This window comes from Ailuropoda melanoleuca, chromosome X (assembly GCF_002007445.2).
Source record: "Ailuropoda melanoleuca isolate Jingjing chromosome X, ASM200744v2, whole genome shotgun sequence".
NCBI classification, from domain to species: Eukaryota; Metazoa; Chordata; class Mammalia; order Carnivora; family Ursidae; genus Ailuropoda; species Ailuropoda melanoleuca.
Window position 1 is genome coordinate 15,312,243 of NC_048238.1, and position 12,151 is coordinate 15,324,393.

Below are 12,151 nucleotides of genomic sequence, written 5' to 3' on the forward strand. Positions count from 1 at the left end.
TGGAATGCAAATGTGCATGTTGGATGTAGAGCAGCCACTTTGTTAACATGAGTTGACAATTCTGAATAAGAAAGCTATGTGACTTGGCTGAAAGAAAGAAGGTGCCTGGGTCCCAGCCCCAGATTTCATACTTCCAGATTCTTTGTTTCATGTGAAAAATAAAACCCCTAATTTGTAAGGCCGTTGTTTAGTAGGAGTTTCAGTTACAAGAAGGGGAAATATATACCTACCGATTCAACATTTCCACATTTCTCACCCTTAGATGTCTCCTGTATCATTTTGACAATGTCTCTAATCTGCCCACCAGCTACTGAGGGACTGCTCTGTGTTGCAGTCCCTTGGTAGAAGTTGTTTATTATCACATGTCTGCAATATGTCTAGGAGCACAACACTGGGTAGTGTGGGAGGTGTTTTTGTTTTTGTTTTTTTTTTTAAGTGTATGACATGCCCCATCTCAAGGGGTTTGAAGAACATTAATTCACCCAAAGGACTGATTTGTTCCAAGCTGTTAATGGATGATAATGGTTTGATGTTGTTTTCCTAACTCAGGAAGTTATTGAATTTTAATAGACCCTGCCTCCTCTCTCTTAAAGTAGAGACTCAAGAGAAGGCAAAGGGGAGAGGGGGACAGGGTGATATGTGAAAAGCCTAACAGTAAAGATGGCTTTACCTGGTGTTCCTCTCAGCACCAGCTATCTCCAAAATCACCCACAGTCACAACCAATCACAACCAATGAACTTAAATTTGGTAGAGATGGCCACCCAGGAGAGGAATAGATCAGATCAAAATACTTTGTCTCCACCTCCCTCTTTTATATGTCTTGAAATACCACTAGTTTCTAAAGTCACTTCCCTGGGACTTTGTAACTGAGCACAGAACAATTTGGCCACTCCCCTCTCCTACAGAACCCCACTTAAAAGGAAATATCTGGTAGCAACATCTAGCCAATGCTAATTGTTGACGGAAATGAAATCGGCTACTCCCTCCACTTGCCCAACACTTACTGTCTTCTTTAGATTTACAAGGCGATTGAACAGTGCGTACAATGGGACTTGCCTCTAAGTTGTTCCTCATAGTCCGATGGAAAGATTTCAAGAGTGATGCAGGTGTTAAACAAAAATTATATTATGGGTTTTTATTAGTGATTTTAAATATTTGTGATTTGGGGGGGAATATAATTAGGGTATAGTCTGAGGGCTAATGTAATAATAAAACCAATTAGCAGGTTGTTTAACTCAGTTAGAGGCTGTCTGCAGGCCAGCAGCTTTCCTCTGATAAATCCTGTTAAAATGCAGTGGGTTCTATTTTGTGCAGCATGAGCAGGCTGCCATGACAACTATCTGTGAATATTATTTCAGTATTAGTTACAGGTTTCCAGTGTCAGTCTCTGGGTCCAACGTTCATTCTAAAACCCAAATACACATCTATTCTTAAAGGAGTTGTCCCGGACATGTTTTTAAAAAAACAAAACAAGAATAAAACACTTTCAATTACCTGGGTTTTTTCTTTTGGAAAACAAATATGAAAGAATTTGCACAGTTGCAAATTGCAGATTTTATTGCTTGATTCCTTTCTTTTGGAAAGGCGATTTGGATATGAATTTACATTGTACTTGACCTTAGATTTGATTAAATAGATGCAGCAGGCAAGAGTTTGGAAAGTTTAAAGTCTATAATCCTTATGTTAAATTATTCTTTTTTTCTTTCTTTCTTTCCCCACCTGACAGTGTCAGAAGGAATCTTGTGGTCGCAAGTGACAGAGGATTGAATCCAAATCAAGTTGGCAAAACCAGTCTCAAATGTGACTTGAAAATTCGTAAGGTAAAATTTCATGCAGAGATTTCCGATGGAAGGCTCCAGCCCCATTTCCCTGCCCTCTCCTGGTCACCCTTCTCCAGGTACCAGTTGTACCCCTCACACCGGCACACCTGCTGTCCTCATGGTGACAGCCTTGCTCAGAGCACCACACCTGGAGCGTGACAGTGAGTCTATGTCCCAGCGCTCTCTCCAGGAGCCCCGAGATTCACTTATATTGCCAGTCTTTAGCTACATGCCCACCTGAACACTCTTTTTTACCAAGTAAAATTGAGGTGCTCACTGCCTGAGGCCTGAGTTAAGGGCCCATCCCTTGACAATCACTGTTATTTGGGAAGGGGGCTCATGCTGATTGGCTTAAGCCCATCAGGGCCTATACTTTTTTTTTTTTTTTAAGATTTTATTTATTTATTTAAGAGCAAGAGAGAGAGCAAGCGTGCGCATGAGCTGGGGGAAGGGCAGAGGGAGAGAAGAGGGACAAGAAGACTCCCCGCTGAGTAGGGAGCCCGATGTGGGGCTCCATCCCAGGACCCTGAGATCATGACCTGAGCCAAAGGCAGACACTTAACTAACTGAGCCATCCAGGCGCTCCCAGGGCCTGTACTCAGAGTAGGGGGTGATGTCAATGCCATGGAAACCACAGGGCTGAGAAGAGGGAGAGGGTTGATTTCAAAAAGGAAAATTGGGGTACTATTGCAAGGAAGTGAGGGGAATACTTGCTAGCCATCTGGTTAGGGAACAGAATGCTGTGCAAATTATAATAGTAACAACAGCTATCCTTTATTGAATACTAACGATGAGCTAGGCACTAAAACTGTTTTAAAGGTATACTGGTTAGAGAATGTGTGTGGCTTCAAGTAATAAGGTAAGTGAAATAGCAAGGACTTAACACAGAGCAGTTCGTTTTTATCCCATGGGATATGAAGTCACGAGACCATGTCTCCAGCTCATCTTTCAACCTTTCTGCATTATCATTCTCACCATGAGGCTCTCTTCCTAATGCTCACATGAAGGCTGCTCCTCCTTTAGACTTTGCATCCTGGTTCCAGGCAGAATGAGGGGAGGGCAAAGAGGAAAGGGCTCATGTCAACTGAATCTTGTCTTTTTTTTTTTTTTTCTTAATCAGGAAAATAGCTTTTCTGGGAGCCTCAGCCAGTAGATTTTTGCTTACACCTTGTTGTCCAGATCTGTGTCACATGACCACCCCTAACTGCAAGGGAACCTAGCCAATCAAATTTTGTTGGCTAAGCCTATTGCCACCTAGAACAAAATTGAGATTTTACTTGTAAGGAAGAAAGGGAGAATGGATATTGGTTAGGTAACTAACTAGGCTGCCATGATATATATTAACTCAGTTATTCCTTACTTTAAACCAGTGTGGTGGTACTATTACTATCCCAGTTTTCCTTTTCCTTTCCCTTCCTTCCCTTCCCTTTCCCTTCCTTCCCTTCCTTTTCTTTTCTTTTCTTCTTTTATTTTCTTTCTTTTATATCCCAGTTTTCTAAGAAACAGGCACAGAGAGGTAGTGTAATTTCCTCAAATTCACACACAGCTGTTAAGTAGCAGAGCTGATATTTTTATGAAATAACAAGAACTTACTCCTGTTCCCCTTCCTAATCCTCCTACTCTTCCGTGCACAGAAGACTTCATTTTTAATGTTTAAAAACTGACAATAGGCCCTGTATTTCACAACCTTCCCAGGAAAAAAAAATCCATAGAAATCTTGGATCTCTCACCAACTTGTTTTCGTAGTGTCTTTTTCACATAGCCACGCCAACAGGAACATGACATATCAGCAGGAATTGTGTTTGGTAGTAAGAAGCAGACCTAAAAGGGAGGCAATGGGGAGGAAAAATCTTTCTATACCTGTCAAAGTTCTTCCTGCTTGTCTAAGAATTGAACTGACATGAAGCAGATCAACAGGAGAAAATAAAGCTGAATTATGTACATGCAGGAAATCCACACAGACGTGAGATCCCAAAGACAGGCGTGATGAGGTCTATATGTCATCCTGAACCAAGGAGAAGGGGGCAGGAGCTTGGTACTTCAAAGGGAAGGGAAGCAATTCACAGAAAGATGAAAAGAGTAAATGCTGGGCAAACAAATGTTTGCTGGGCCGCTCGGAAACAATGGGACATAGAGAGGAATTTGATTAAACAGGCCTTGCTAGGTTCCTTCGTGCCCACCGTACCTGGTTCGTATCATGATACATTTAGCTATGGTGACAGCTCTCTTCCTGGAGCAGGTCCTCTATCTAAATTATTTTACGCAGTTAGGGGGAAGGTTGAAGTTTCTTTATGTGTCTTTTGGGGCCCCAATTGTTTTTAGCTGGAAATAATCTGTGTGCCAAAGGGGCACATTTTGGGGTGGCCTGCCTCTGTCCCCTGCAAAGGTTATTTTCATCTCATGTGATATAAAATCCAGAGCTTCATTCAAAAATGAAAGTGAACCTGTTAAAGTAAAAGAGTCATTGCACATGTAGAAGTTTCCTAGCCTCCGTTACATCAGGTTAATTTATATGACGTTTCCTTAAAACTGCTTTGTAAATCAGAAATTCACTATGTACGAATAACAATCCACCTCACTCGGGTAAATCAATGAAATTTCACGACATTACTAATACCTCAGTTTGCTTGTAATTTTTATTTCTCTCATTCTTTCCAAATATTTGAGATCCTTAGCTTATGGCATTATTTTATTTATATATCATAACACTTTTATTTTTTGTTTTACTACTGAATTGATCAGAAAAATCATAAGAACATTGTAGAATGTAGTTTGACTTTAAAAGTTATGAAAGAGTGGGTTCACAAAGAAATGGAGATGTAAACAAATAAAAATCATACTGTGTTATAGAGCAATGCCACTCAAAGCATGTTTCACTATCACTTGGGAGCTTATTAGAAATACAGATTCATGAGCACCACTCCAGACCTATTGAACCTCTAGGGGCCAAGCCCAGGAATCTGTGTTTTAACAAGATCTCTAGGTGATTTATAAGCACATTAAAGTTTGGGAAGCTTTAGGGAGTTTTATGTAAATGAGACTCACAGATCTTGTACTCTTTGGAATATTGGCAAAAATACTAACTGCATGTTTGGTCAACTTAAAACCTATATTAAACTCTAGATTCTCCTTTGAACATTCCTAAATCATAGATTTCAGTTATCTACTCCAGGTCACTACTCTTAAGTGCATGCTTGTCTCCTTCCCCCTATCAACACCTTCACTTAATTAATCAGTATTTGTCTTTTAGATGTCAGTTTAAAGCTTACTTTCTCTGATAAGCATTTATTTGCTTGACCTCCTGACTCACTCTCATAATATATGTACTTTTCCTTTGCAATTTCACATTTATTTTTATGAGTATTTAATTAATGTTTACTTCCCCCACTAGGCTATAAACTTCATGAGGGAAGGGAACTCGTCAGTTCTGTTAACTGGTATATCCCCAGGGTCTAGAACAGCGCCTGGCACACCATAGATGCTCAACAAATATTTGTTGAATGAATAAATGAATGAAACCAAGACAAGAAAAAGTGCTTTTAAAGAAAATTCTCTAAGAACTTTTTTGAAGGCTTCACAACGAGCGCTTAGTCCTCTCGGGCAATAACAGCAAAGGTTTGAAAAGAAAGCCATGGATCTTTCCCAGGCCTTGTTTTAGCTAATACTTTCGACGTTCCTCCAGGAAACTAACTGTTCTTTGTTTTCTGGGTTCATGATGCAAAAATGGTTGAGGAAGGCAAATGGTGGCAGAAAGAAAGCTTGAAGAACCTGGAATCTGTCTTTCCGATAAGCAGGAAGTGGTTCTCTCATCCAGCTTGTGTTGTTCACATTCTGTTGGCAGGTACTGTCATGTCTGCCTCTGACATTGTGGGGTTGCTAAGGCAACCTATTAAAGAATCATTCTAGAATTTACCTCTGGAAAATTCCAGGTGAAGCTGAGGAATTCTCTTTAAGTAAGACCTATAAGCATGACAGTGGAATAGTATCCTGAGCCTGCAGGTCGGGCTGAAAGATTCAGCAACCAACAAAGTGAAGATCTAGGGTCTATTTCCCTTGAACCAGTGCAGAACTGATAAAACTTAGAGAGAAGGGTAAGGAGGCTTAATGGAGCAGATGAGTTGAATGAAATGTGGGTAGGCATGGAACCATCTGATTGAAAGTTAGCCTTCTTCCTCTGTTTGTTTAACGAACCCTGGTAAACTCTATGCTTTGTGTATGGAGTTTATCATACTTTAATGTGTATTTTATTTACTTTACTGTGATTTATATTTGGGCGATCTTTATAGGGTGGAGTTGAGTCACCTTGATGTAGAAGGAGTATTGGCCACCAAATCATAAGACTGTAATGTTGGGGAGGCCACCTAACTTCTGTGGGCCTTGTGTCCTCTCCTATAAAATGAAGGACCTTTCTGAGCAATTCCAGAGGACCAGAGTGTCTTACCACATCACAGGCTCACCTGTGACAGAGCTCTAGGCCAAGAAGCTCAAGATGATCTTTCAAGGGGACTCCACTGTGTGCCTAGATCCGTTTTGCCCAATTCCCAGGGCCTGGATATGAAAGGCAGTTGCATAAATGTATATTCTTGTTTTATTTTTGTCTTGGAATGGCATATTATAGCTCCTGCAGAGGGAAAATAAGAAGTAGTAAGAAATTACCATTACTCTGCCATTGACTCATGCTAGATGTCAAACTGAGATACATGCAAAATGCAAGTACATACAAGCTAAAGGAACAGATTGTGGCAATATTTAAAAATATCACAACTCTCTAAATAAGAAGCAGTTCTGATAAGCCTATTTGGCATTCATGCAGAACACCCATAACTCTGAAGAATCTGAATTGTACATTGCCAAGGTAAATTACTTCTACATGGTAATTATAGATGCAAGTATATTGGATTATATGAGAATACCTGTTTCCCTTGGTTTACAGATACCCCTCTCTCCTGGGCCTCTTCCTTTCCAGATTGTTGCTTTTTTAGTCTCCTTTGTTCCTTCCTCCTCCTCCTTTCCTTTAAATGTCTCCATTCCCCAGGCTTCTGCTTTCTCCCCTCTTGCCTTCTTTCTCTACAAGCTCTCCCTGGCTGTTTCATCTTCTCCAACTGCTTCGGTTGTCGTCCATAACCTGATGACCTCTTAATGAGAATCTGTAGACCTGATTTATTTCCTGGGCTCTACACTCAGGCTTCTGCTGCCGCCCGGACATGTGAACTCCCTGTCTCCACCTCCCCTTCCTGTCCTACCCCTGGACCCGCTAACACTCTCCCACAGTTAATGGCATTGCTCACTGGACTGTAAATGACCAGAGGGCAGAGACGGTGTCTGTCTTGTCCACACGGTACATGCAGCACTCAGCATCATGCCTGGCATATGGTAGACACTCAGTAAATATCGAAGAAGTGATTAACCCCTCTATTATTTCATACTAGAAACGTCCCTCACTCCCTATACCCAGTCCGGGACCTGTGGGATTTATTACCGGAAATCCCTTCACATCGGGCCCCTCCTCTTTACCTCCCCTACCCCCCCACCCGCTTTAATCCAGCGCTTCTCATCTCCTGGATTGTTGCCAGGGCTTCCTCGTTGGTCTTCCTGTGACTGGCTTTCCCCCAGTCCCTCATCATCTGACCTGCAGAGAGATATTCCTCAAGCTTGAATCTAATCAGATTACCCTCAGGCTTCCCTTCGCTTAGAAATCCAGTTCGCAGTGGTAGCCTCACACCGAATCCAGTCCGTGGAGCCTGTATGGTGTTTTGAGAAGACGAGAATGACTGCATTTCGTTGATTCTAAGATGTCCATGTTTTTCACATTTTCGCACCTCTGAGATTGGAATGTGTCTTAAAATCGATAGACTGTCATGGTTTGATGGGTGGCTTTTTTCCTTTCTTCTTGGTACGTAAAATAATGATGTACCTTAGAATCGATGGCATCCTAAATTTGCAGAAATATACGGACATTTAAAAGTAGGGAGATTTTACATTAAAAATATGTTCAGCTTCTCTTGAAAAATTACATTGGGCAACCCTGGGCCGGGATTTCTGCATGGCAGCCTAGGAGGGAGCTACCAGTAAGTAGCAGCTGCCTCACTTAGACAAAAACTCTCTAGAATGTCCCATCGCTTCCACCTAGGCTGCTTTATTCATTTATCTTACCTGCCCCAGCCCATGCGAGCATTTGAAATTGTAATCCCTGACTGATGAGTTAAAATGTGAATTCTTTGTTATGGTTTACAAGAATGATCACAGCTGGCACCAACCTACCTCGCCCATGTACTATTGGAGTCTAGAAGGATATCAGTTCTGTCGGGGCAAGTGGGGAAATACTTCATAGAACATGAAAGGTGGGAAAAGGCATTCCGGGGAGCATGGGAGCATGTTATATTTGAGTAATGCTTCCTGAGACTGGGGGGTTAGGGGCGTATAGAGCAGGGGATGGCGAGGGACACGGGCCTGTCCACAAATAATTTCAAGAGCTACCTCTGTACCTGCACCTCCTGTCTTGAAATTACTTGTGGACAGACCCGTGTCCCTCGATCAACTGCGAACCTGGAAGGGAGATGGATCAGAATGTATTCATTTTTGTATCTCTGCCTTGTAGCTAGAACATGCTCAGTTAAGTGCCGGTTGCATAAAGAATGGTTGGGGTGTGTTTTGTGACTGGGATCTCTGTTATTTGAGTTTTGCCCATGGCTAGAGAGCCAAAGGTGAAGTCAGAGGGAAGGGCCAGTGTTCTCCTTAGTGCTTGTAGTTTACAGTAGAAGGTGCTGCTTCTGGCTGGGATTTAGGGAGGCCCTTGGCAAAATCAGCCCGCAGGGACTTTCATATCTTGCAGACCCCAAGGCACTAAACCAGAGCCAGATCTGAAGCTTTTTATTTTAAAATTCGTGTGTAGTAAAATCGACTTGTACTGTTTTGTGAATCTGGACACATGGCTAGATTAGTGTAACCACCACCCTAATCAGGACACAGAACATTGCCCCCCAAACTCGCTCTTGCTATCCTCTTGTAGTCACCCCCTCCCCCACCCATAAACCCTGACAACCACTGAGCAGTTCTCCATCACCGTGGTGTTGTCTTCCCAAGAATGTCAGAGAAATGTATGTGACCTTTTAAGCAGGGTTCTTTGACTCAGCATAAGGCCTTTGAGATCCATCCAGGTTGTGTGTATCAAGAATCTGTTCCTTTTTCTTGTTAAGTAGTATTCCGTTGTACAGAGGTCCACAGTCGTGCATCCGTTCGCCCACCGAAGGACATCTGCGTTGTTTGCAGTATTTGACCGTGTGAATCTGTGTATAGGCTTTCGTGTGAATGTAAGCTTTCTCTAGAGTAAATAACCAGGGGTAGGATTGTGGTGTCATATGGTAAAGTGTATGTTCAACGTTACAAGAAACTACTGAACTGTTTTTCAGAGTGAATGTACCATTTTGCATTCTCACCAGCAAAGCATGAGAGTTCTAGTCGCTCCACACCCTAACCAGCGCTGGGTATGATTAGATTGTTTTTAACTGTCCTAATAGGTGTGCTGTGTTATCTCATTGTGGCTTTAATTTGAATTTTTGCTTCCTCAAATCCAGGCCAGGGGAACTGGAGGGAAGAAAATGGCTAACTCACCACCAGTTTTGTGGTACTTCAAACTCTGATCTTCTTCCTCAATCTTCCTTCTGCTACTTACTTTTCAGAGTCCTTGTGTTACTTATTCATTGCTATGTAACAAATTACCAAAAACCTTAGAAGCTTAAAATGCACATTTATGATCTCACAGCTTCTGTGGGTTGGGAGTCCGGGCATGGCTTACCTGGGTCCTCACAAGCTGCTGCAGTCAACATGTTGGCTAGGCCACTGTCATCGGAAGGCTTAACTGGAGAAGGATCCACTTCTGATCTCACGTGGTTGCTGGCAGGATTCAGTTCCTTGAGGTCTGTTTGACCGAGCGCCTCTGTTCCTTGCTGGCTTTTGGTCAGAGACTTGCTTCAGTCCTCTGCCGTGTAGGCCTCTCCAACATGGCAGCTTACTTCATCAAAAGCACACAAGCTATGAAGGCAAAAGAGAGAGTCTGCTAGCAAGACAGAAAGTCACAGTCTCTTATAACATAGTCACAGAAGCAATATCTGAACACCTTTGCCATATTTTATTGATTAGAAGTCAGTCACTAACTAGGTCCAGCCTTACACTGAAGGAGAGGGGATTACACAAGAGCATTAATACCAGGAGGTGGGGATAATTGGGGGCCATCTTGGGTCTGTCTGCCATAGTCTACAGATAGCTGCTTCATGGATCCTTCCAGGTGTTTTACAGCTTCATTCTGTGGGAGAGACAGGTGGAGGGGGTAGAGTGCCCTTAGTCTACCCAGACTGCGACTCTATGAAGCTTTTTGATTTGATTTCTGAACATTCAGGGTTAATTTTAGGAGTTTGTTCGTTTGTTTGTTGTTTTTGAGTTAAGCCATCTAGGACCAAGCTAGGGTTAGAATAAGCAGTGGTCAAAATTTAAATTCTCCAGGTGCCTGGGTGGCTCAGTCATTAAGTGTCTGCCTTCGGCTCAGGGCGTGATCCCGGGGTCCTGGGATGGAGCCCCACATCGGGCTCCTCCGCTGGGAGCCTGCTTCTTCCTCTCCCACTCCCCCTGCTTGTGTTCCCTCTCTTGCTGGCTGTCTCTCTCTCTGTCAAATAAATAAATAAAATATTTTTAAAAAATTTAAATTCTCATAACCATCAATCTTCTGTTTATTAAATTACAACCATGGAGAGCTCAACTTTTGTAGCCTTTTCAAAGCTGACCTTGTAAATTCCAACACATAATGACAGCTGTTTCAGCCTGTCATTGTGGCTGCTGACCAGGAGACCCCAACAGATACGTCTGGCCAGCACTGGACTTTATGAATTTCTTTCCCTTGATAGTGAATTGTTACCCACGTTTAATTTCTTTTAATGGCTTTCTAATGACTTGCCAAATCTGGCCTCTCTTTTCTCTTACTTAATGTGGCTCTTCAATACCCAGGATTCATCCCTGGAAATATGCTTGATCCTTTCTCTTTATTGAAACTCGGTATTCCTTCCTCCTCTTTAAAAGGAAGTAGGCTCTTTAAATCAAGATTCTTTGAATGTTTTTGATTGTGAACCTGTCACAGTACAAGCTTTTTGAAAATGGATCCCTAATATGGGTATATTAGTGTATATGTAACTACTACTACTGAACTCATGTTGTGTACATTATCAAACATACATGAAAATAGGAAATTCAAAAAGAATTAAAAAATAGATAAAAATATGAGGCGCCCAGGTGGCTCAGTCATTAAACGTCTGCCTTCGGCTCAGGGCATGATCCTGGTGTTATGGGATCGAGCCCCGCCTCAGGCTCCTCCACTGGGAGCCTGCTTCTTCCTCTCCCACTCCCCCTGCTTGTGTTCCCTCTCTCTCTGGCTGTCTCTCTCTCTGTCAAATAAATAAATACAATCTTATAAAAAAATAGATAAAGATGTGAGTTCTAATATTTTGCTTTCTACTGTCCAAAGGGGTGCTACTGGGCATTGATGTATCAGGGGCCGTGAGCGGACAGATACCTTAAATACTCACCACCGAATAGATCTGCACACATTATTTCTTTTCTCAGTCTCTTCCCAAATCCAGCTGCTCTGTCTAGACTCTAGCATATTCCCCAGTGTGTGTCAGGACCAATAATAGGAGCTGCCCATTAGAATTACTTTTCCTTGGTAGAAGATGGAACTGTGGCCAACTCCAGGATGCTTGTGGGGTAGGAGAGGTCTGCCTGCAATGCCCAGTCTCTCCCTTGTGAGGTAACCAGCCTCTGTTCCTCATTCTCTTTCCGTAGCTTGCTCCCATCATAGACTAACCAAGTATCCTCTGGGTTCCCTCAGAGGCAGACTCTGAGACAAGCATTTGAGGGCAAGGAAGGCGAAGGCAAACCCAGTAGGGAAATGGGGAAGTGAGAAAGGAAGGAGAGACAGCCAAGACAGCCAAGAAAGAGTAAGTCCAGCCTGTAGGGATGGAGAGGCTTCCATTTTTCAGTCATAGCAGATGCGCACTTTTCTCTACCCACTTGTACATCTACTTGCGGTATTATAATTAGGAAGTCAGTGCTTTCTGATTTTTGTCTTAACCTCTCCCATTTCACATCCTTGTTAAGCACCGTGAAACACGCATTATCTACAAGAACACCCTCTTTTCTCCCTCACCTCTTTTCTTTTCAGTAAACTTCTAACTTCTGGCTGCTCAATCATCAGGTCTCGGGCGGGGCATCACTTCTTTTTTTTTTCTTTCCTTTTTCTTTAACTAAGCCTGATGCCCAACAGAGGGCTTGCCCTCACAACCCT

At 42.5% G+C, this 12,151-nt stretch overlaps 1 protein-coding gene across 9 annotated transcripts in view; it reads left to right on the plus strand.

Annotated features, from left to right (window-relative positions):
• PPEF1 (protein phosphatase with EF-hand domain 1) overlaps positions 1-12,151 on the plus strand; it is a 124,628-nt gene that overhangs the window by 7,606 nt on the left and 104,871 nt on the right. For all 9 annotated transcript variants that reach the window (XM_034649699.1, XM_019809821.2, XM_034649698.1 and 6 more), the window contains one exon: positions 1,728-1,821. The gene's annotated coding sequence lies outside the window, so the exon portion shown is untranslated. The remainder of the gene's footprint in view (positions 1-1,727; positions 1,822-12,151) is intronic.